The sequence below is a fragment of the Podarcis vaucheri genome (genome assembly GCF_965113315.1).
Source record: "Podarcis vaucheri genome assembly, contig: SUPER_11_unloc_1, whole genome shotgun sequence".
In the NCBI taxonomy this organism is placed as follows: Eukaryota; Metazoa; Chordata; class Lepidosauria; order Squamata; family Lacertidae; genus Podarcis; species Podarcis vaucheri.
Window position 1 is genome coordinate 1,386,893 of NW_028118808.1, and position 23,119 is coordinate 1,410,011.

Consider the following 23,119-nt stretch of genomic DNA (forward strand, 5'->3'; position numbering starts at 1 on the left):
CAAGCTTCTGGCACCATTTTTTGTGAATTGCCAAAAGTCAGATTTTTTGCTGAAATTGTGACCCCGGGGCTTAGGGATTTTTTCAAAAAAATATTTTCTGCCGGTTAAGTTTTTGAGGGCTGATTTCTTGTCCTGTGATAAAAAGCCTTCTGTTTCCATCGCCAAAGCTTTCAGGGGATCATTTGCAAGCTTCTGGCACCATTTTTGAGTGAATTGCCAAAAGTCAGATTTTTGCTGAAATTGTGACCCCGGGGCTTAGGGATTTTTTCAAAAAAATATTTTCTGCCGGTTACGTTTTTGAGGGCTGATTTCTTGTCCTGTGATAAAAAGCCTTCTGTTTCCATCGCCAAAGCTTTCAGGGGATCATTTGCAAGCTTCTGGCACCATTTTTGAGTGAATTGCCAAAAGTCAGATTTTTGCTGAAATTGTGACCCCGGGGCTTAGGGATTTTTTCAAAAAAATATTTTCTGCCGGTTAAGTTTTTGAGGGCTGATTTCTTGTCCTGTGATAAAAAGCCTTCTGTTTTCATCGCCAAAGCTTTCAGGGGATCATTTGCAAGCTTCTGGCACCATTTTTGAGTGAATTGCCAAAAGTCAGATTTTTGCTGAAATTGTGACCCCGGGGCTTAGGGATTTTTTCAAAAAAATATTTTCTGCCGGTTACGTTTTTGAGGGCTGATTTCTTGTCCTGTGATAAAAAGCCTTCTGTTTCCATCGCCAAAGCTTTCAGGGGATCATTTGCAAGCTTCTGGCACCATTTTTGAGTGAATTGCCAAAAGTCAGATTTTTGCTGAAATTGTGACCCCGGGGCTTAGGGATTTTTTCAAAAAAATATTTTCTGCCGGTTAAGTTTTTGAGGGCTGATTTCTTGTCCTGTGATAAAAAGCCTTCTGTTTCCATCGCCAAAGCTTTCAGGGGATCATTTGCAAGCTTCTGGCACCATTTTTGAGTGAATTGCCAAAAGTCAGATTTTTGCTGAAATTGTGACCCCGGGGCTTAGGGATTTTTTCAAAAAAATATTTTCTGCCGGTTAAGTTTTTGAGGGCTGATTTCTTGTCCTGTGATAAAAAGCCTTCTGTTTCCATCGCCAAAGCTTTCAGGGGAGCATTTTCAAGCTTTTGGCACCATTTTTGAGTGAATTGCCAAAAGTCAGATTGTTGCTGAAATTGTGACCCCGGGGCTTAGGGATTTTTTCAAAAAAATATTTTCTGCCGGATAAGTTTTTGAGGGCTGATTTCTTGTCCTGTGATAAAAAGCCTTCTGTTTCCATGCCCAAGTCTTTCAGGGGAGAATTTTCAAGCTTTTGGCACCATTCTTGAGTGAATTGCCAAAAGTCAGATTTTTGCTGAAATTGTGACCCCGGGGCTTAGGGATTTTTTCAAAAAAGTATTTTCTGCCCGTTAAATTTTTGAGGGCTGATTTCTTGTCCTGTGATAAAAAGCCTTCTGTTTCGAGTGCCAAACCTTTCAGGAGAGCATTTTCAATCTTTTGGCACCATTTTTGAGTGAATTGCCAAAAGTCAGATTTTTGCTGAAATTGTGACCCCGGGGCTTAGGGATTTTTTCAAAAAAATATTTTCTGCCAGTAACGTTTTTGAGGGCTGATTTCTTGTCCTGTGATAAAAAGCCTTCTGTTTCCATCGCCAAAGCTTTCAGGGCATCCTTTGCAAGCTTCTGGCACCATTTTTGAGTGAATTGCCAAAAGACAGATATTTGCTGAAATTGTGACCCCGGGGCTTAGGGATTTTTTCAAAAAAATATTTTCTGCTGGTTAAGTTTTTGAGGGCTGATTTCTTGTCCTGTGATAAAAAGCCTTCTGTTTCCATCGCCAAAGCTTTCAGGGGATCATTTGCAAGCTTCCTGCACCATTTTTGAGTGAATTGCCAAAAGTCAGATTTTTGCTGAAATTGTGACCCCGGGGCTTAGGGATTTTTTCAAAAAAATATTTTCTGCCGGTTAAGTTTTTGAGGGCTGATTTCTTGTCCTGTGATAAAAAGCCTTCTGTTTCCATCGCCAAAGATTTCAGGGGATCATTTGCAAGATTCTGGCAGCATTTTTGAGTGAATTGCCAAAAGTCAGATTTTTTCTGAAATTGTGACCCCGGGGCTTAGAGATTTTTTCAAAAAAATGTTTTCCGCCGGTTAAGTTTTTGAGGGCTGATTTCTTGTCCTGTGATAAAAAGCCTTCTGTTTCCATCGCCAAAGATTTCAGGGGATCATTTATAAACTTCTGGCACCATTTTTGAGTGAATTGCCAAAAGTCAGTTTTTTTCTGAAATTGTGACCCCAGGGCTTAGGGATTTCTTCAAAAAAATCTTTTCCACCGGTTAAGTTGTTGAGGGCTGATTTCTTGTCCTGTGATAAAAAGCCTTCTGTTTCCATCGCCAAAGATTTCAGGGGATCATTTGCAAGCTTCTGGCACCATTTTTGAGTGAATTGCCAAAAGTCAGATTTTTTCTGAAATTGTGACCCCGGGGCTTAGAGATTTTTTCAAAATAATATTTTCCGCCGGTTAAGCTGTTGAGGGCTGATTACTTGTCCTGTGATAAAAAGCCTTCTGTTTCCATCGCCAAAGCTTTCGGGGGAACATTTGCAAGATTCTGGCACCATTTTTGAGTGAATTGCCAAAAGTCAGATTTTTTCTGAAATTGTGACCCCGGGGCTTAGAGATTTTTTCAAAAAAATGTTTTCCGCCGGTTAAGTTGTTGAGGGCTGATTTCTTGTCCTGTGATAAAAAGCCTTCTGTTTCCATCGCCAAAGATTTCAGGGGATCATTTGTAAACTTCTGGCACCATTTTTGAGTGAATTGCCAAAAGTCACATTTTTGCTGAAATTGTGATCCCGGGGCTTAGAGATTTTTTCAAAAAACATGTTTTCCGCCGGTTAAGTTGTTGAGGGCTGATTTCTTGTCCTGTGATAAAAAGCCTTCTGTTTCCATCGCCAAAGATTTCAGGGGATCATTTGCAAGCTTCTGGCACCATTTTTGAGTGAATTGCCAAAAGTAAGATTTTTGCTGAAATTGTGACCCCGGGGCTTAGGTATTTTTTCAAAAAAATATTTGCTGCCGGTTACGTTTTTGAGGGCTGATTTCTTGTCCTGTGATAAGAAGCCTTCTGTTTCCATCGCCAAAGCTTTCAGGGGATCATTTGCAAGCTTCTGGCACCATTTTTGAGTGAATTGCCAAAAGTCAGATTTTTGCTTAGGGATTTTTTCAAAAAAATATTTTCTGCCGGTTAAGTTTTTGAGGGCTGATTTCTTGTCCTGTGATAAAAAGCCTTCTGTTTCCATCGCCAAAGCTTTCAGGGGATCATTTGCAAGCTTCTGGCACCATTTTTGAGTGAATTGCCAAAAGTCAGATTTTTGCTGAAATTGTGACCCCGGGGCTTAGGGATTTTTTCAAAAAAATATTTTCTGCCGGTTAAGTTTTTGAGGGCTGATTTCTTGTCCTGTGATAAAAAGGCTTCTGTTTCCATCACCAAAGCTTTCAGGGGATCATTTGCAAGCTTCTGGCACCATTTTTGAGTGAATTGCCAAAAGTCAGATTTTTGCTGAAATTGTGACCCCGGGGCTTAGGGATTTTTTCAAAAAAGTATTTTCTGCCCATTAAGTTTTTGATGGCTGATTTCTTGTCCTGTGATAAAAAGCCTTCTGTTTCCATCGCCAAAGCTTTCAGGGGAGCATTTTCAAGCTTTTGGCACCATTTTTGAGTGAATTGCCAAAAGTCAGATTTTTGCTGAAATTGTGACCCCGGGGCTTAGGGATTTTTTCAAAAAAATATTTTCTGCCGGTTAAGTTTTTGAGGGCTGATTTCTTGTCCTGTGATAAAAAGCCTTCTGTTTCCATCGCCAAAGCTTTCAGGGGATCATTTGCAAGCTTCTGGCACCATTTTTGAGTGAATTGCCAAAAGTCAGATTTTTGCTGAAATTGTGACCCCGGGGCTTAGGGATTTTTTCAAAAAAATATTTTCTGCCGGATAAGTTTTTGAGGGCTGATTTCTTGTCCTGTGATAAAAAGCCTTCTGTTTCCATGGCCAAAGCTTTCAGGGGAGAATTTTCAAGCTTTTGGCACCATTCTTGAGTGAATTGCCAAAAGTCAGATTTTTGCTGAAATTGTGACCCCGGGGCTTAGGGATTTTTTCAAAAAAGTATTTTCTGCCCGTTAAATTTTTGAGGGCTGATTTCTTGTCCTGTGATAAAAAGCCTTCTGTTTCGAGTGCCAAACCTTTCAGGAGAGCATTTTCAATCTTTTGGCACCATTTTTGAGTGAATTGCCAAAAGTCAGATTTTTGCTGAAATTGTGACCCCGGGGCTTAGGGATTTTTTCAAAAAAATATTTTCTGCCGGTTAAGTTTTTGAGGGCTGATTTCTTGTCCTGTGATAAAAAGCCTTCTGTTTCCATCGCCAAAGCTTTCAGGGGATCATTTGCAAGCTTCTGGCACCATTTTTGAGTGAATTGCCAAAAGTCAGATTTTTGCTGAAATTGTGACCCCGGGGCTTAGGGATTTTTTCAAAAAAATATTTTCTGCCGGTTAAGTTTTTGAGGGCTGATTTCTTGTCCTGTGATAAAAAGCCTTCTGTTTCCATCACCAAAGCTTTCAGGGGATCATTTGCAAGCTTCTGGCACCATTTTTGAGTGAATTGCCAAAAGTCAGATTTTTGCTGAAATTGTGACCCCGGGGCTTAGGGATTTTTTCAAAAAAGTATTTTCTGCCCATTAAGTTTTTGATGGCTGATTTCTTGTCCTGTGATAAAAAGCCTTCTGTTTCCATCGCCAAAGCTTTCAGGGGAGCATTTTCAAGCTTTTGGCACCATTTTTGAGTGAATTGCCAAAAGTCAGATTTTTGCTGAAATTGTGACCCCGGGGCTTAGGGATTTTTTCAAAAAAATATTTTCTGCCGGTTAAGTTTTTGAGGGCTGATTTCTTGTCCTGTGATAAAAAGCCTTCTGTTTCCATCGCCAAAGCTTTCAGGGGATCATTTGCAAGCTTCTGGCACCATTTTTGAGTGAATTGCCAAAAGTCAGATTTTTGCTGAAATTGTGACCCCGGGGCTTAGGGATTTTTTCAAAAAAATATTTTCTGCCGGATAAGTTTTTGAGGGCTGATTTCTTGTCCTGTGATAAAAAGCCTTCTGTTTCGAGTGCCAAACCATTCGGGGGAGCATTTGTAAGCTTCTGGCACCATTCTTGAGTGAATTGCCAAAAGTCAGATTTTTGCTGAAATTGTGACCCCGGGGCTTAGGGATTTTTTCAAAAAAGTATTTTCTGCCTGTTAAATTTTTGAGGGCTGATTTCTTGTCCTGTGATAAAAAGCCTTCTGTTTCGAGTGCCAAACCTTTCAGGAGAGCATTTTCAATCTTTTGGCACCATTTTTGAGTGAATTGCCAAAAGTCAGATTTTTGCTGAAATTGTGACCCCGGGGCTTAGGGATTTTTTCAAAAAAATATTTTCTGCCGGTTAAGTTTTTGAGGGCTGATTTCTTGTCCTGTGATAAAAAGCCTTCTGTTTCCATCGCCAAAGCTTTCAGGGGAGAATTTGCAAGCTTCCTGCACCATTTTTGAGTGAATTGCCAAAAGTCAGATTTTTGCTGAAATTGTGACCCCGGGGCTTAGGGATTTTTTCAAAAAAATATTTTCTGCCGGTTAAGTTTTTGAGGGCTGATTTCTTGTCCTGTGATAAAAAGCCTTCTGTTTCCATCGCCAAAGCTTTCAGGGGATCATTTGCAAGCTTTTGGCACCATTTTTGAGTGAATTGCCAAAAGTCAGATTTTTGCTGAAATTGTGACACCGGGGCTTAGGGATTTTTTCAAAAAAATATTTTCCGCCGGTTAAGTTTTTGAGGGCTGATTTCTTGTCCTGTGATAAAAAGCCTTCTGTTTCCATCGCCAAAGATTTCAGGGGATCATTTGCAAGATTCTGGCAGCATTTTTGAGTGAATTGCCAAAAGTCAGATTTTTTCTGAAATTGTGACCCCGGGGCTTAGAGATTTTTTCAAAAAAAAGTTTTCCGCCGATTAAGTTGTTGAGGGCTGATTTCTTGTCCTGTGATAAAAAGCCTTCTGTTTCCATCGCCAAAGATTTCAGGGGATCATTTGTAAACTTCTGGCACCATTTTTGAGTGAATTGCCAAAAGTCAGATTTTTTCTGAAATTGTGACCCCAGGGCTTAGGGATTTCTTCAAAAAAATCTTTTCCACCGGTTAAGTTGTTGAGGGCTGACTTCTTGTCCTGTGATAAAAAGCCTTCTGTTTCCATCGCCAAAGATTTCAGGGGATCATTTGCAAGCTTCTGGCACCATTTTTGAGTGAATTGCCAAAAGTCAGATTTTTTTTTGAAATTGTGACCCCGGGGCTTAGGGATTTTTTCAAAAAAATCTTTTCCACCGGTTAAGTTGTTGAGGGCTGATTTCTTGTCCTGTGATAAAAAGCCTTCTGTTTCCATCGCCAAAGTTTTCAGGGGATCATTTGCTAGCTTTTGGCACCTTTTTTGAGTGAATTGCCAAAGGTCAGATTTTTTCTCAAATTGTGACCCCGGGTCTTAGAGATTTTTCCAAAAAAATATTTTCTGCCGGATAAGTTTTTGAGGGCTGATTTCTTGTCCTGTGATAAAAAGCCTTCTGTTTCCATCGCCAAAGCTTTCAGGGGATCATTTGCAAGCTTCTGGCACCATTTTTGAGTGAATTGCCAAAAGTCAGATTTTTGCTGAAATTGTGACCCCGGGGCTTAGGGATTTTTTCAAAAAAATATTTTCTGCCGGTTAAGTTTTTGAGGGCTGATTTCTTGTCCTGTGATAAAAAGCCTTCTGTTTCCATCACCAAAGCTTTCAGGGGATCATTTGCAAGCTTCTGGCACCATTTTTGAGTGAATTGCCAAAAGTCAGATTTTTGCTGAAATTGTGACCCCGGGGCTTAGGGATTTTTTCAAAAAAGTATTTTCTGCCCATTAAGTTTTTGATGGCTGATTTCTTGTCCTGTGATAAAAAGCCTTCTGTTTCCATCGCCAAAGCTTTCAGGGGAGCATTTTCAAGCTTTTGGCACCATTTTTGAGTGAATTGCCAAAAGTCAGATTTTTGCTGAAATTGTGACCCCGGGGCTTAGGGATTTTTTCAAAAAAATATTTTCTGCCGGTTAAGTTTTTGAGGGCTGATTTCTTGTCCTGTGATAAAAAGCCTTCTGTTTCCATCGCCAAAGCTTTCAGGGGATCATTTGCAAGCTTCTGGCACCATTTTTGAGTGAATTGCCAAAAGTCAGATTTTTGCTGAAATTGTGACCCCGGGGCTTAGGGATTTTTTCAAAAAAATATTTTCTGCCGGATAAGTTTTTGAGGGCTGATTTCTTGTCCTGTGATAAAAAGCCTTCTGTTTCCATGGCCAAAGCTTTCAGGGGAGAATTTTCAAGCTTTTGGCAACCATTCTTGAGTGAATTGCCAAAAGTCAGATTTTTGCTGAAATTGTGACCCCGGGGCTTAGGGATTTTTTCAAAAAAGTATTTTCTGCCCGTTAAATTTTTGAGGGCTGATTTCTTGTCCTGTGATAAAAAGCCTTCTGTTTCGAGTGCCAAACCTTTCAGGAGAGCATTTTCAATCTTTTGGCACCATTTTTGAGTGAATTGCCAAAAGTCAGATTTTTGCTGAAATTGTGACCCCGGGGCTTAGGGATTTTTTCAAAAAAATATTTTCTGCCGGTTAAGTTTTTGAGGGCTGATTTCTTGTCCTGTGATAAAAAGCCTTCTGTTTCCATCGCCAAAGCTTTCAGGGGATCATTTGCAAGCTTCCTGCACCATTTTTGAGTGAATTGCCAAAAGTCAGATTTTTGCTGAAATTGTGACCCTGGGGCTTAGGGATTTTTTCAAAAAAATATTTTCTGCCGGTTAAGTTTTTGAGGGCTGATTTCTTGTCCTGTGATAAAAAGCCTTCTGTTTCCATCGCCAAAGCTTTCAGGGGATCATTTGCAAGCTTTTGGCACCATTTTTGAGTGAATTGCCAAAAGTCAGATTTTTGCTGAAATTGTGACACCGGGGCTTAGGGATTTTTTCAAAAAAATATTTTCCGCCGGTTAAGTTTTTGAGGGCTGATTTCTTGTCCTGTGATAAAAAGCCTTCTGTTTCCATCGCCAAAGATTTCAGGGGATCATTTGCAAGATTCTGGCAGCATTTTTGAGTGAATTGCCAAAAGTCAGATTTTTTCTGAAATTGTGACCCCGGGGCTTAGAGATTTTTTCAAAAAAAAGTTTTCCGCCGGTTAAGTTGTTGAGGGCTGATTTCTTGTCCTGTGATAAAAAGCCTTCTGTTTCCATCGCCAAAGATTTCAGGGGATCATTTGTAAACTTCTGGCACCATTTTTGAGTGAATTGCCAAAAGTCAGATTTTTTCTGAAATTGTGACCCCAGGGCTTAGGGATTTCTTCAAAAAAATCTTTTCCACCGGTTAAGTTGTTGAGGGCTGACTTCTTATCCTGTGATAAAAAGCCTTCTGTTTCCATCGCCAAAGTTTTCAGGGGATCATTTGCAAGCTTTTGGCACCTTTTTTGAGTGAATTGCCAAAGGTCAGATTTTTTCTCAAATTGTGACCCCGGGTCTTAGAGATTTTTCCAAAAAAATATTTTAAGCCAGTTAAGTTGTTGAGGGCTAATTTCTTGTCCTGTAATAAAAAGCCTTCTGTTTCGACTGCGAAAGCTTTCAGGGGATCATTTGCAAGCTTCTGGCACCATTTTTGAGTGAATTGCCAAAAGTCAGATTTTTTCTGAAATTGTGACCCCGGGGCTTAGAGATTTTTTCAAAATAATATTTTCCGCCGGTTAAGCTGTTGAGGGCTGATTACTTGTCCTGTGATAAAAAGCCTTCTGTTTCCATCGCCAAAGCTTTCGGGGGAGCATTTGCAAGATTCTGGCACCATTTTTGAGTGAATTGCCAAAAGTCAGATTTTTTCTGAAATTGTGACCCCGGGGCTTAGAGATTTTTTCAAAAAAATGTTTTCCGCCAGTTAAGTTGTTGAGGGCTGATTTCTTGTCCTGTGATAAAAAGCCTTCTGTTTCCATCGCCAAAGCTTTCAGGGGAGCATTTTCAAGCTTTTGGCACCATTTTTGAGTGAATTGCCAAAAGTCAGATTTTTGCTGAAATTGTGACCCCGGGGCTTAGGGATTTTTTCAAAAAAATATTTTCTGCCGGTTAAGTTTTTGAGGGCTGATTTCTTGTCCTGTGATAAAAAGCCTTCTGTTTCGAGTGCCAAACCTTTCAGGGGATCATTTGCAAGCTTCTGGCACCATTTTTGAGTGAATTGCCAAAAGTCAGATTTTTGCTGAAATTGTGACCCCGGGGCTTAGGGATTTTTTCAAAAAAATATTTTCTGCCGGTTAAGTTTTTGAGTGCTGATTTCTTGTCCTGTGATAAAAAGCCTTCTGTTTCCATCGCCAAAGCTTTCAGGGGAGCATTTTCAAGCTTTTGGCACCATTTTTGAGTGAATTGCCAAAAGTCAGATTGTTGCTGAAATTGTGACCCCGGGGCTTAGGGATTTTTTCAAAAAAATATTTTCTGCCGGATAAGTTTTTGAGGGCTGATTTTTTGTCCTGTGATAAAAAGCCTTCTGTTTCCATGGCCAAAGCTTTCAGGGGAGAATTTTCAAGCTTTTGGCACCATTCTTGAGTGAATTGCCAAAAGTCAGATTTTTGCTGAAATTGTGACCCCGGGGCTTAGGGATTTTTTCAAAAAAGTATTTTCTGCCCGTTAAATTTTTGAGGGCTGATTTCTTGTCCTGTGATAAAAAGCCTTCTGTTTCGAGTGCCAAACCTTTCAGGAGAGCATTTTCAATCTTTTGGCACCATTTTTGAGTGAATTGCCAAAAGTCAGATTTTTGCTGAAATTGTGACCCCGGGGCTTAGGGATTTTTTCAAAAAAATATTTTCTGCCGGTTAAGTTTTTGAGGGCTGATTTCTTGTCCTGTGATAAAAAGCCTTCTGTTTCCATCGCCAAAGCTTTCAGGGGATCATTTGCAAGCTTCCTGCACCATTTTTGAGTGAATTGCCAAAAGTCAGATTTTTGCTGAAATTGTGACCCCGGGGCTTAGGGATTTTTTCAAAAAAATATTTTCTGCCGGTTAAGTTTTTGAGGGCTGATTTCTTGTCCTGTGATAAAAAGCCTTCTGTTTCCATCGCCAAAGCTTTCAGGGGATCATTTGCAAGCTTTTGGCACCATTTTTGAGTGAATTGCCAAAAGTCAGATTTTTGCTGAAATTGTGACCCCGGGGCTTAGGGATTTTTTCAAAAAAATATTTTCTGCCGGTTAAGTTTTTGAGGGCTGATTTCTTGTCCTGTGATAAAAAGCCTTCTGTTTCCATCACCAAAGATTTCAGGGGATCATTTGCAAGCTTCTGGCACCATTTTTGAGTGAATTGCCAAAAGTCAGATTTTTGCTGAAATTGTGACCCCGGGGCTTAGGGATTTTTTCAAAAAAGTATTTTCTGCCCGTTAAGTTTTTGATGGCTGATTTCTTGTCCTGTGATAAAAAGCCTTCTGTTTCCATCGCCAAAGCTTTCAGGGGAGCATTTTCAAGCTTTTGGCACCATTTTTGAGTGAATTGCCAAAAGTCAGATTTTTGCTGAAATTGTGACCCCGGGGCTTAGGGATTTTTTCAAAAAAATATTTTCTGCCGGTTAAGTTTTTGAGGGCTGATTTCTTGTCCTGTGATAAAAAGCCTTCTGTTTCCATCGCCAAAGCTTTCAGGGGATCATTTGCAAGCTTCTGGCACCATTTTTGAGGGAATTGCCAAAAGTCAGATTTTTGCTGAAATTGTGACCCCGGGGCTTAGGGATTTTTTCAAAAAAATATTTTCTGCCGGTTAAGTTTTTGAGTGCTGATTTCTTGTCCTGTGATAAAAAGCCTTCTGTTTCCATCGCCAAAGCTTTCAGGGGAGAATTTTCAAGCTTTTGGCACCATTCTTGAGTGAATTGCCAAAAGTCAGATTTTTGCTGAAATTGTGACCCCGGGGCTTAGGGATTTTTTCAAAAAAGTATTTTCTGCCCGTTAAATTTTTGAGGGCTGATTTCTTGTCCTGTGATAAAAAGCCTTCTGTTTCGAGTGCCAAACCTTTCAGGAGAGCATTTTCAATCTTTTGGCACCATTTTTGAGTGAATTGCCAAAAGTCAGATTTTTGCTGAAATTGTGACCCCGGGGCTTAGGGATTTTTTCAAAAAAATCTTTTCCACCGGTTAAGTTGTTGAGGGCTGATTTCTTGTCCTGTGATAAAAAGCCTTCTGTTTCCATCGCCAAAGTTTTCAGGGGATCATTTGCAAGCTTTTGGCACCTTTTTTGAGTGAATTGCCAAAGGTCAGATTTTTTCTCAAATTGTGACCCCGGGTCTTAGAGATTTTTCCAAAAAAATATTTTCAGCCAGTTAAGTTGTTGAGGGCTAATTTCTTGTCCTGTAATAAAAAGCCTTCTGTTTCGACTGCGAAAGCTTTCAGGGGATCATTTGCAAGCTTCTGGCACCATTTTTGAGTGAATTGCCAAAAGTCAGATTTTTTCTAAAATTGTGACCCCGGGGCTTAGAGATTTTTTCAAAATAATATTTTCCGCCGGTTAAGCTGTTGAGGGCTGATTACTTGTCCTGTGATAAAAAGCCTTCTGTTTCCATCGCCAAAGCTTTCGGGGGAGCATTTGCAAGATTCTGGCACCATTTTTGAGTGAATTGCCAAAAGTCAGATTTTTTCTGAAATTGTGACCCCGGGGCTTAGAGATTTTTTCAAAAAAATGTTTTCCGCCGGTTAAGTTGTTGAGGGCTGATTTCTTGTCCTGTGATAAAAAGCCTTCTGTTTCCATCGCCAAAGCTTTCAGGGGAGCATTTTCAAGCTTTTGGCACCATTTTTGAGTGAATTGCCAAAAGTCAGATTTTTGCTGAAATTGTGACCCCGGGGCTTAGGGGTTTTTTCAAAAAAATGTTTTCTGCCGGTTAAGTTTTTGAGGGCTGATTTCTTGTCCTGTGATAAAAAGCCTTCTGTTTCCATCGCCAAAGCTTTCAGGGGAGCATTTTCAAGCTTTTGGCACCATTTTTGAGTGAATTGCCAAAAGTCAGATTGTTGCTGAAATTGTGACCCCGGGGCTTAGGGATTTTTTCAAAAAAATATTTTCTGCCGGATAAGTTTTTGAGGGCTGATTTCTTGTCCTGTGATAAAAAGCCTTCTGTTTCCATGGCCAAAGCTTTCAGGGGAGAATTTTCAAGCTTTTGGCACCATTCTTGAGTGAATTGCCAAAAGTCAGATTTTTGCTGAAATTGTGACCCCGGGGCCTAGGGATTTTTTCAAAAAAGTATTTTCTGCCCGTTAAATTTTTGAGGGCTGATTTCTTGTCCTGTGATAAAAAGCCTTCTGTTTCGAGTGCCAAACCTTTCAGGAGAGCATTTTCAATCTTTTGGCACCATTTTTGAGTGAATTGCCAAAAGTCAGATTTTTGCTGAAATTGTGACCCCGGGGCTTAGGGATTTTTTCAAAAAAATATTTTCTGCCGGTTAAGTTTTTGAGGGCTGATTTCTTGTCCTGTGATAAAAAGCCTTCTGTTTCCATCGCCAAAGCTTTCAGGGGATCATTTGCAAGCTTTTGGCACCATTTTTGAGTGAATTGCCAAAAGTCAGATTTTTGCTGAAATTGTGACCCCGGGGCTTAGGGATTTTTTCAAAAAAATATTTTCTGCCGGTTAAGTTTTTGAGTGCTGATTTCTTGTCCTGTGATAAAAAGCCTTCTGTTTCCATCGCCAAAGCTTTCAGGGGAGCATTTTCAAGCTTTTGGCACCATTTTTGAGTGAATTGCCAAAAGTCAGATTGTTGCTGAAATTGTGACCCCGGGGCTTAGGGATTTTTTCAAAAAAATATTTTCTGCCGGATAAGTTTTTGAGGGCTGATTTCTTGTCCTGTGATAAAAAGCCTTCTGTTTCCATGGCCAAAGCTTTCAGGGGAGAATTTTCAAGCTTTTGGCACCATTCTTGAGTGAATTGCCAAAAGTCAGATTTTTGATGAAATTGTGACCCCGGGGCTTAGGGATTTTTTCAAAAAAGTATTTTCTGCCCGTTAAATTTTTGAGGGCTGATTTCTTGTCCTGTGATAAAAAGCCTTCTGTTTCGAGTGCCAAACCTTTCAGGAGAGCATTTTCAATCTTTTGGCACCATTTTTGAGTGAATTGCCAAAAGTCAGATTTTTGCTGAAATTGTGACCCCGGGGCTTAGGGATTTTTTCAAAAAAATATTTTCTGCCGGTTAAGTTTTTGAGGGCTGATTTCTTGTCCTGTGATAAAAAGCCTTCTGTTTCCATCGCCAAAGCTTTCAGGGGATCATTTGCAAGCTTCCTGCACCATTTTTGAGTGAATTGCCAAAAGTCAGATTTTTGCTGAAATTGTGACCCCGGGGCTTAGGGATTTTTTCAAAAAAATATTTTCTGCCGGTTAAGTTTTTGAGGGCTGATTTCTTGTCCTGTGATAAAAAGCCTTCTGTTTCCATCGCCAAAGCTTTCAGGGGATCATTTGCAAGCTTCTGGCACCATTTTTGAGTGAATTGCCAAAAGTCAGATTTTGGCTGAAATTGTGACCCCGGGGCTTAGGGGTTTTTTCAAAAAAATATTTTCTGCCTGTAAAGTTTTTGAGGGCTGATTTCTTGTCCTGTGATAAAAAGCCTTCTGTTTCGAGTGCCAAACCTTTCAGGGGAGCATTTTCAATCTTTTGGCACCATTTTTGAGTGAATTGCCAAAAGTCAGATTTTTGCTGAAATTGTGACCCCGGGGCTTAGGGATTTTTTCAAAAAAATATTTTCTGCCGGTTAAGTTTTTGAGGGCTGATTTCTTGTCCTGTGATAAAAAGCCTTCTGTTTCCATCGCCAAAGCTTTCAGGGGATCATTTGCAAGCTTCCTGCACCATTTTTGAGTGAATTGCCAAAAGTCAGATTTTTGCTGAAATTGTGACCCCGGGGCTTAGGGATTTTTTCAAAAAAATATTTTCTGCCGGTTAAGTTTTTGAGGGCTGATTTCTTGTCCTGTGATAAAAAGCCTTCTGTTTCCATCGCCAAAGCTTTCAGGGGATCATTTGCAAGCTTCTGGCACCATTTTTGAGTGAATTGCCAAAAGTCAGATTTTGGCTGAAATTGTGACCCCGGGGCTTAGGGGTTTTTTCAAAAAAATATTTTCTGCCTGTAAAGTTTTTGAGGGCTGATTTCTTGTCCTGTGATAAAAAGCCTTCTGTTTCGAGTGCCAAACCTTTCAGGGGAGCATTTTTAAGCTCTTGGAACCATTTTTGAGTGAATTGCCAAAAGTCAGATTTTTGCTGAAATTGTGACCCCGGGGCTTAGGGATTTTTTCAAAAAAATATTTTCTGCCGGTTAAGTTTTTGAGGGCTGATTTCTTGTCCTGTGATAAAAAGCCTTCTGTTTCCATCGCCAAAGCTTTCAGGGGAGCATTTTCAAGCTTTTGGCACCATTTTTGAGTGAATTGCCAAAAGTCAGATTTCTGCTGAAATTGTGACCCCGGGGCTTAGGGATTTTTTCAAAAAAATATTTTCTGCCGGTTAAGTTTTTGAGGGCTGATTTCTTGTCCTGTGATAAAAAGCCTTCTGTTTCCATCGCCAAAGCTTTCAGGGGATCATTTGCAAGCTTCTGGCACCATTTTTGAGTGAATTGCCAAAAGTCAGATTTTTGCTGAAATTGTGACCCCGGGGCTTAGGGATTTTTTCAAAAAAATATTTTCTGCCGGTTAAGTTTTTGAGTGCTGATTTCTTGTCCTGTGATAAAAAGCCTTCTGTTTCCATCGCCAAAGCTTTCAGGGGAGCATTTTCAAGCTTTTGGCACCATTTTTGAGTGAATTGCCAAAAGTCAGATTGTTGCTGAAATTGTGACCCCGGGGCTTAGGGATGTTTTCAAAAAAATATTTTCTGCCGGATAAGTTTTTGAGGGCTGATTTCTTGTCCTGTGATAAAAAGCCTTCTGTTTCCATGGCCAAAGCTTTCAGGGGAGAATTTTCAAGCTTTTGGCACCATTCTTGAGTGAATTGCCAAAAGTCAGATTTTTGCTGAAATTGTGACCCCGGGGCTTAGGGATTTTTTCAAAAAAGTATTTTCTGCCCGTTAAATTTTTGAGGGCTGATTTCTTGTCCTGTGATAAAAAGCCTTCTGTTTCGAGTGCCAAACCTTTCAGGAGAGCATTTTCAATCTTTTGGCACCATTTTTGAGTGAATTGCCAAAAGTCAGATTTTTGCTGAAATTGTGACCCCGGGGCTTAGGGATTTTTTCAAAAAAATATTTTCTGCCGGTTAAGTTTTTGAGGGCTGATTTCTTGTCCTGTGATAAAAAGCCTTCTGTTTCCATCGCCAAAGCTTTCAGGGGATCATTTGCAAGCCTTTGGCACCATTTTTGAGTGAATTGCCAAAAGTCAGATTTTTGCTGAAATTGTGACACCGGGGCTTAGGGATTTTTTCAAAAAAATATTTTCTGCCGGTTTAGTTTTTGAGGGCTGATTTCTTGTCCTGTGATAAAAAGCCTTCTGTTTCGAGTGCCAAACCTTTCAGGGGATCATTTGCAAGCTTCTGGCACCATTTTTGACTGAATTGCCAAAAGTCAGATTTTTGAGGAAATTGTGACCCCGGGGCTTAGGGAATTTTTCAAAAAAAAAATCTGCCGGTTTAGTTTTTGAGGGCTGATTTCTTGTCCTGTGATAAAAAGCCTTCTGTTTCCATCGCCAAAGCTTTCAGGGGATCATTTGCAAGCTTCTGGCACCATTTTTGAGTGAATTGCCAAAAGTCAGATTTTTGCTGAAATTGTGACCCCGGGGCTTAGGGATTTCTTCAAAAAAATCTTTTCCACCGGTTAAGTTGTTGAGGGCTGATTTCTTGTCCTGTGATAAAAAGCCTTCTGTTTCCATCGCCAAAGATTTCAGGGGATCATTTGCAAGCTTCTGGCACCATTTTTGAGTGAATTGCCAAAAGTCAGATTTTTTTTTGAAATTGTGACCCCGGGGCTTAGGGATTTTTTCAAAAAAAATCTTTTCCACCGGTTAAGTTGTTGAGGGCTGATTTCTTGTCCTGTGATAAAAAGCCTTCTGTTTCCATCGCCAAAGTTTTCAGGGGATCATTTGCAAGCTTTTGGCACCTTTTTTGAGTGAATTGCCAAAGGTCAGATTTTTTCTCAAATTGTGACCCCGGGTCTTAGAGATTTTTCCAAAAAAATATTTTCAGCCAGTTAAGTTGTTGAGGGCTAATTTCTTGTCCTGTAATAAAAAGCCTTCTGTTTCGACTGCGAAAGCTTTCAGGGGATCATTTGCAAGCTTCTGGCACCATTTTTGAGTGAATTGCCAAAAGTCAGATTTTTTCTGAAATTGTGACCCCGGGGCTTAGAGATTTTTTCAAAATAATATTTTCCGCCGGTTAAGCTGTTGAGGGCTGATTACTTGTCCTGTGATAAAAAGCCTTCTGTTTCCATCGCCAAAGCTTTCGGGGGAGCATTTGCAAGATTCTGGCACCATTTTTGAGTGAATTGCCAAAAGTCAGATTTTTTCTGAAATTGTGACCCCGGGGCTTAGAGATTTTTTCAAAAAAATATTTTCTGCCTGTAAAGTTTTTGAGGGCTGATTTCTTGTCCTGTGATAAAAAGCCTTCTGTTTCGAGTGCCAAACCTTTCAGGGGAGCATTTTTAAGCTCTTGGAACCATTTTTGAGTGAATTGCCAAAAGTCAGATTTTTGCTGAAATTGTGACCCCGGGGCTTAGGGATTTTTTCAAAAAAATATTTTCTGCCGGTTAAGTTTTTGAGGGCTGATTTCTTGTCCTGTGATAAAAAGCCTTCTGTTTCCATCGCCAAAGCTTTCAGGGGAGCATTTTCAAGCTTTTGGCACCATTTTTGAGTGAATTGCCAAAAGTCAGATTTTTGCTGAAATTGTGACCCCGGGGCTTAGGGATTTTTTCAAAAAAATATTTTCTGCCGGTTAAGTTTTTGACGGCTGATTTCTTGTCCTGTGATAAAAAGCCTTCTGTTTCGAGTGCCAAACCTTTCAGGAGAGCATTTTCAATCTTTTGGCACCATTTTTGAGTGAATTGCCAAAAGTCAGATTTTTGCTGAAATTGTGACCCCGGGGCTTAGGGATTTTTTCAAAAAAATATTTTCTGCCGGTTTAGTTTTTGAGGGCTGATTTCTTGTCCTGTGATAAAAAGCCTTCTGTTTCGAGTGCCAAACCTTTCAGGGGATCATTTGCAAGCTTCTGGCACCATTTTTGACTGAATTGCCAAAAGTCAGATTTTTGAGGAAATTGTGACCCCGGGGCTTAGGGAATTTTTCAAAAAAAAATCTGCCGGTTTAGTTTTTGAGGGCTGATTTCTTGTCCTGTGATAAAAAGCCTTCTGTTTCCATCGCCAAAGCTTTCAGGGGATCATTTGCAAGCTTCTGGCACCATTTTTGAGTGAATTGCCAAAAGTCAGATTTTTGCTGAAATTGTGACCCCGGGGCTTAGGGATTTCTTCAAAAAAATCTTTTCCACCGGTTAAGTTGTTGAGGGCTGATTTCTTGTCCTGTGATAAAAAGCCTTCTGTTTCCATCGCCAAAGATTTCAGGGGATCATTTGCAAGCTTCTGGCACCATTTTTGAGTGAATTGCCAAAAGTCAGATTTTTTTTTGAAATTGTGACCCCGGGGCTTAGGGATTTTTTCAAAAAAATCTTTTCCACCGGTTAAGTTGTTGAGGGCTGATTTCTTGTCCTGTGATAAAAAGCCTTCTGTTTCCATCGCCAAAGTTTTCAGGGGATCATTTGCAAGCTTTTGGCACCTTTTTTGAGTGAATTGCCAAAGGTCAGATTTTTTCTCAAATTGTGACCCCGGGTCTTAGAGATTTTTCCAAAAAAATATTTTCAGCCAGTTAAGTTGTTGAGGGCTAATTTCTTGTCCTGTAATAAAAAGCCTTCTGTTTCGACTGCGAAAGCTTTCAGGGGATCATTTGCAAGCTTCTGGCACCATTTTTGAGTGAATTGCCAAAAGTCAGATTTTTTCTGAAATTGTGACCCCGGGGCTTAGAGATTTTTTCAAAATAATATTTTCCGCCGGTTAAGCTGTTGAGGGCTGATTACTTGTCCTGTGATAAAAAGCCTTCTGTTTCCATCGCCAAAGCTTTCGGGGGAGCATTTGCAAGATTCTGGCACCATTTTTGAGTGAATTGCCAAAAGTCAGATTGTTGCTGAAATTGTGACCCCGGGGCTTAGGGATTTTTTCAAAAAAATATTTTCTGCCGGATAAGTTTTTGAGGGCTGATTTCTTGTCCTGTGATAAAAAGCCTTCTGTTTCCATGGCCAAAGCTTTCAGGGGAGAATTTTCAAGCTTTTGGCACCATTCTTGAGTGAATTGCCAAAAGTCAGATTTTTGCTGAAATTGTGACCCCGGGGCTTAGGGATTTTTTCAAAAAAGTATTTTCTGCCCGTTAAATTTTTGAGGGCTGATTTCTTGTCCTGTGATAAAAAGCCTTCTGTTTCGAGTGCCAAACCTTTCAGGAGAGCATTTTCAATCTTTTGGCACCATTTTTGAGTGAATTGCCAAAAGTCAGATTTTTGCTGAAATTGTGACCCCGGGGCTTAGGGATTTTTTCAAAAAAATATTTTCTGCCGGTTAAGTTTTTGAGGGCTGATTTCTTGTCCTGTGATAAAAAGCCTTCTGTTTCCATCGCCAAAGCTTTCAGGGGATCATTTGCAAGCCTTTGGCACCATTTTTGAGTGAATTGCCAAAAGTCAGATTTTTGCTGAAATTGTGACACCGGGGCTTAGGGATTTTTTCAAAAAAATATTTTCTGCCGGTTTAGTTTTTGAGGGCTGATTTCTTGTCCTGTGATAAAAAGCCTTCTGTTTCGAGTGCCAAACCTTTCAGGGGATCATTTGCAAGCTTCTGGCACCATTTTTGACTGAATTGCCAAAAGTCAGATTTTTGAGGAAATTGTGACCCCGGGGCTTAGGGAATTTTTCAAAAAAAAAATCTGCCGGTTTAAATTTTGAGGGCTGATTTCTTGTCCTGTGATAAAAAGCCTTCTGTTTCCATCGCCAAAGCTTTCAGGGGATCATTTGCAAGCTTCTGGCACCATTTTTGAGTGAATTGCCAAAAGTCAGATTTTTGCTGAAATTGTGACCCCGGGGCTTAGGGATTTCTTCAAAAAAATCTTTTCCACCGGTTAAGTTGTTGAGGGCTGATTTCTTGTCCTGTGATAAAAAGCCTTCTGTTTCCATCGCCAAAGATTTCAGGGGATCATTTGCAAGCTTCTGGCACCATTTTTGAGTGAATTGCCAAAAGTCAGATTTTTTTTTGAAATTGTGACCCCGGGGCTTAGGGATTTTTTCAAAAAAATGTTTTCCGCCGGTTAAGTTGTTGAGGGCTGATTTCTTGTCCTGTGATAAAAAGCCTTCTGTTTCCATCGCCAAAGCTTTCAGGGGAGCATTTTCAAGCTTTTGGCACCATTTTTGAGTGAATTGCCAAAAGTCAGATTTTTGCTGAAATTGTGACCCCGGGGCTTAGGGATTTTTTCAAAAAAATATTTTCTGCCGGTTAAGTTTTTGAGGGCTGATTTCTTGTCCTGTGATAAAAAGCCTTCTGTTTCCATCGCCAAAGCTTTCAGGGGATCATTTGCAAGCTTCTGGCACCATTTTTGAGGGAATTGCCAAAAGTCAGATTTTTGCTGAAATTGTGACCCCGGGGCTTAGGGATTTTTTCAAAAAAATATTTTCTGCCGGTTAAGTTTTTGAGTGCTGATTTCTTGTCCTGTGATAAAAAGCCTTCTGTTTCCATCGCCAAAGCTTTCAGGGGAGCATTTTCAAGCTTTTGGCACCATTTTTGAGTGAATTGCCAAAAGTCAGATTGTTGCTGAAATTGTGACCCCGGGGCTTAGGGATTTTTTCAAAAAAATATTTTCTGCCGGATAAGTTTTTGAGGGCTGATTTCTTGTCCTGTGATAAAAAGCCTTCTGTTTCCATGGCCAAAGCTTTCAGGGGAGAATTTTCAAGCTTTTGGCACCATTCTTGAGTGAATTGCCAAAAGTCAGATTTTTGCTGAAATTGTGACCCCGGGGCTTAGGGATTTTTTCAAAAAAGTATTTTCTGCCCGTTAAATTTTTGAGGGCTGATTTCTTGTCCTGTGATAAAAAGCCTTCTGTTTCGAGTGCCAAACCTTTCAGGAGAGCATTTTCAATCTTTTGGCACCATTTTTGAGTGAATTGCCAAAAGTCAGATTTTTGCTGAAATATTTTTTCAAAAAAATATTTTCTGCCGGTTAAGTTTTTGAGGGCTGATTTCTTGTCCTGTGATAAAAAGCCTTCTGTTTCCATCGCCAAAGATTTCAGGGGATCATTTGCAAGATTCTGGCAGCATTTTTGAGTGAATTGCCAAAAGTCAGATTTTTTCTGAAATTGTGACCCCGGGGCTTAGAGATTTTTTCAAAAAAAAGTTTTCCGCCGGTTAAGTTGTTGAGGGCTGATTTCTTGTCCTGTGATAAAAAGCCTTCTGTTTCCATCGCCAAAGATTTCAGGGGATCATTTGCAAGCTTCTGGCACCATTTTTGAGTGAATTGCCAAAAGTCAGATTTTTGCTGAAATTGTGACCCCGGGGCTTAGGGATTTTTTCAAATAAATATTTTCTGCCGGTTAAGTTTTTGAGGGCTGTTTTCTTGTCCTGTGATAAAAAGCCTTCTGTTTCCATCGCCAAAGCTTTCAGGGGATCATTTGCAAGCTTCTGGCACCATTTTTGAGTGAATTGCCAAAAGTCAGATTTTTGCTGAAATTGTGACCCCGGGGCTTAGGGATTTTTTCAAAAAAATATTTTCTGCCGGTTAAGTTTTTGAGGGCTGATTTCTTGTCCTGTGATAAAAAGCCTTCTGTTTCCATCGCCAAAGCTTTCAGGGGATCATTTGCAAGCTTCTGGCACCATTTTTGAGTGAATTGCCAAAAGTCAGATTTTTGCTGAAATTGTGACCCGAGGGCTTAGGGAATTTTTCAAAAAAATATTTTCTGCCGGTTAAGTTTTTGAGGGCTGATTTCTTGTCCTGTGATAAAAAGCCTTCTGTTTCCATCGCCAAAGCTTCTGGCACCATTTTTGAGTGAATTGCCAAAAGTCAGATTTTTGCTGAAATTGTGACCCCGGGGCTTAGGGATTTTTTCAAATAAATATTTTCTGCCGGTTAAGTTTTTGAGGGCTGATTTCTTGTCCTGTAATAAAAAGCCTTCTGTTTCCATGGCCAAAGCTTTCAGGGTCTCATTTGCAAGCTTCTGGCACCATTTTTGAGTGAATTGCCAAAAGTCAGATTTTTGCTGAAATTGTGACCCGAGGGCTTAGGGAATTTTTCAAAAAAAAATTCTGCCGGTTTAGTTTTTGAGGGCTGATTTCTTGTCCTGTGATAAAAAGCCTTCTGTTTCCATCGCCAAAGCTTCTGGCACCATTTTTGAGTGAATTGCCAAAAGTCAGATTTTTGCTGAAATTGTGACCCCGGGGCTTAGGGATTTTTTCAAATAAATATTTTCTGCCGGTTAAGTTTTTGAGGGCTGATTTCTTGTCCTGTAATAAAAAGCCTTCTGTTTCCATGGCCAAAGCTTTCAGGGTCTCATTTGCAAGCTTCTGGCACCATTTTTGAGTGAATTGCCAAAAGTCAGATTTTTGCTGAAATTGTGACCCGAGGGCTTAGGGAATTTTTCAAAAAAAAATTCTGCCGGTTTAGTTTTTGAGGGCTGATTTCTTGTCCTGTGATAAAAAGCCTTCTGTTTCCATCGCCAAAGCTTCTGGCACCATTTTTGAGTGAATTGCCAAAAGTCAGATTTTTGCTGAAATTGTGACCCCGGGGCTTAGGGATTTTTTCAAATAAATATTTTCTGCCGGTTTAGTTTTTGAGGGCTGATTTCTTGTCCTGTGATAAAAAGCCTTCTGTTTCCATCGCCAAAGCTTTCAGGGGATCATTTGCAAGCTTCTGGCACCATTTTTGAGTGAATTGCCAAAAGTCAGATTTTTGCTGAAATTGTGACCCCGGGGCTTAGGGATTTTTTCAAAAAAATATTTTCTGCCGGTTAAGTTTTTGAGGGCTGATTTCTTGTCCTGTGATAAAAAGCCTTCTGTTTCCATCGCCAAAGCTTTCAGGGGATCATTTGCAAGCTTCTGGCACCATTTTTGAGTGAATTGCCAAAAGTCAGATTTTTGCTGAAATTGTGACCCGAGGGCTTAGGGAATTTTTCAAAAAAATATTTTCTGCCGGTTAAGTTTTTGAGGGCTGATTTCCTGTCCTGTGATAAAAAGCCTTCTGTTTCCATCGCCAAAGCTTTCAGGGGATCATTTGCAAGCTTTTGGCACCATTTTTGAGTGAATTGCCAAAAGTCAGATTTTTGCTGAAATTGTGACCCCGGGGCTTAGGGATTTTTTCAAAAAAATATTTTCTGCCGGTTAAGTTTTTGAGGGCTGATTTCTTGTCCTGTGATAAAAAGCCTTCTGTTTCCATCACCAAAGATTTCAGGGGATCATTTGCAAGCTTCTGGCACCATTTTTGAGTGAATTGCCAAAAGTCAGATTTTTGCTGAAATTGTGACCCGAGGGCTTAGGGAATTTTTCAAAAAAATATTTTCTGCCGGTTAAGTTTTTGAGGGCTGATTTCTTGTCCTGTGATAAAAAGCCTTCTGTTTCCATCGCCAAAGCTTTCAGGGGATCATTTGCAAGCTTTTGGCACCATTTTTGAGTGAATTGCCAAAAGTCAGATTTTTGCTGAAATTGTGACCCCGGGGCTTAGGGATTTTTTCAAAAAAATATTTTCTGCCGGTTAAGTTTTTGAGGGCTGATTTCTTGTCCTGTGATAAAAAGCCTTCTGTTTCCATCACCAAAGATTTCAGGGGATCATTTGCAAGCTTCTGGCACCATTTTTGAGTGAATTGCCAAAAGTCAGATTTTTGCTGAAATTGTGACCCCGGGGCTTAGGGATTTTTTCAAAAAAATATTTTCTGCCGGTTAAGTTTTTGAGTGCTGATTTCTTGTCCTGTGATAAAAAGCCTTCTGTTTCCATCGCCAAAGCTTTCAGGGGATCATTTGCAAGCTTCTGGCACCATTTTTGAGTGAATTGCCAAAAGTCAGATTGTTGCTGAAATTGTGACCCCGGGGCTTAGGGATTTTTTCAAAAAAATATTTTCTGCCGG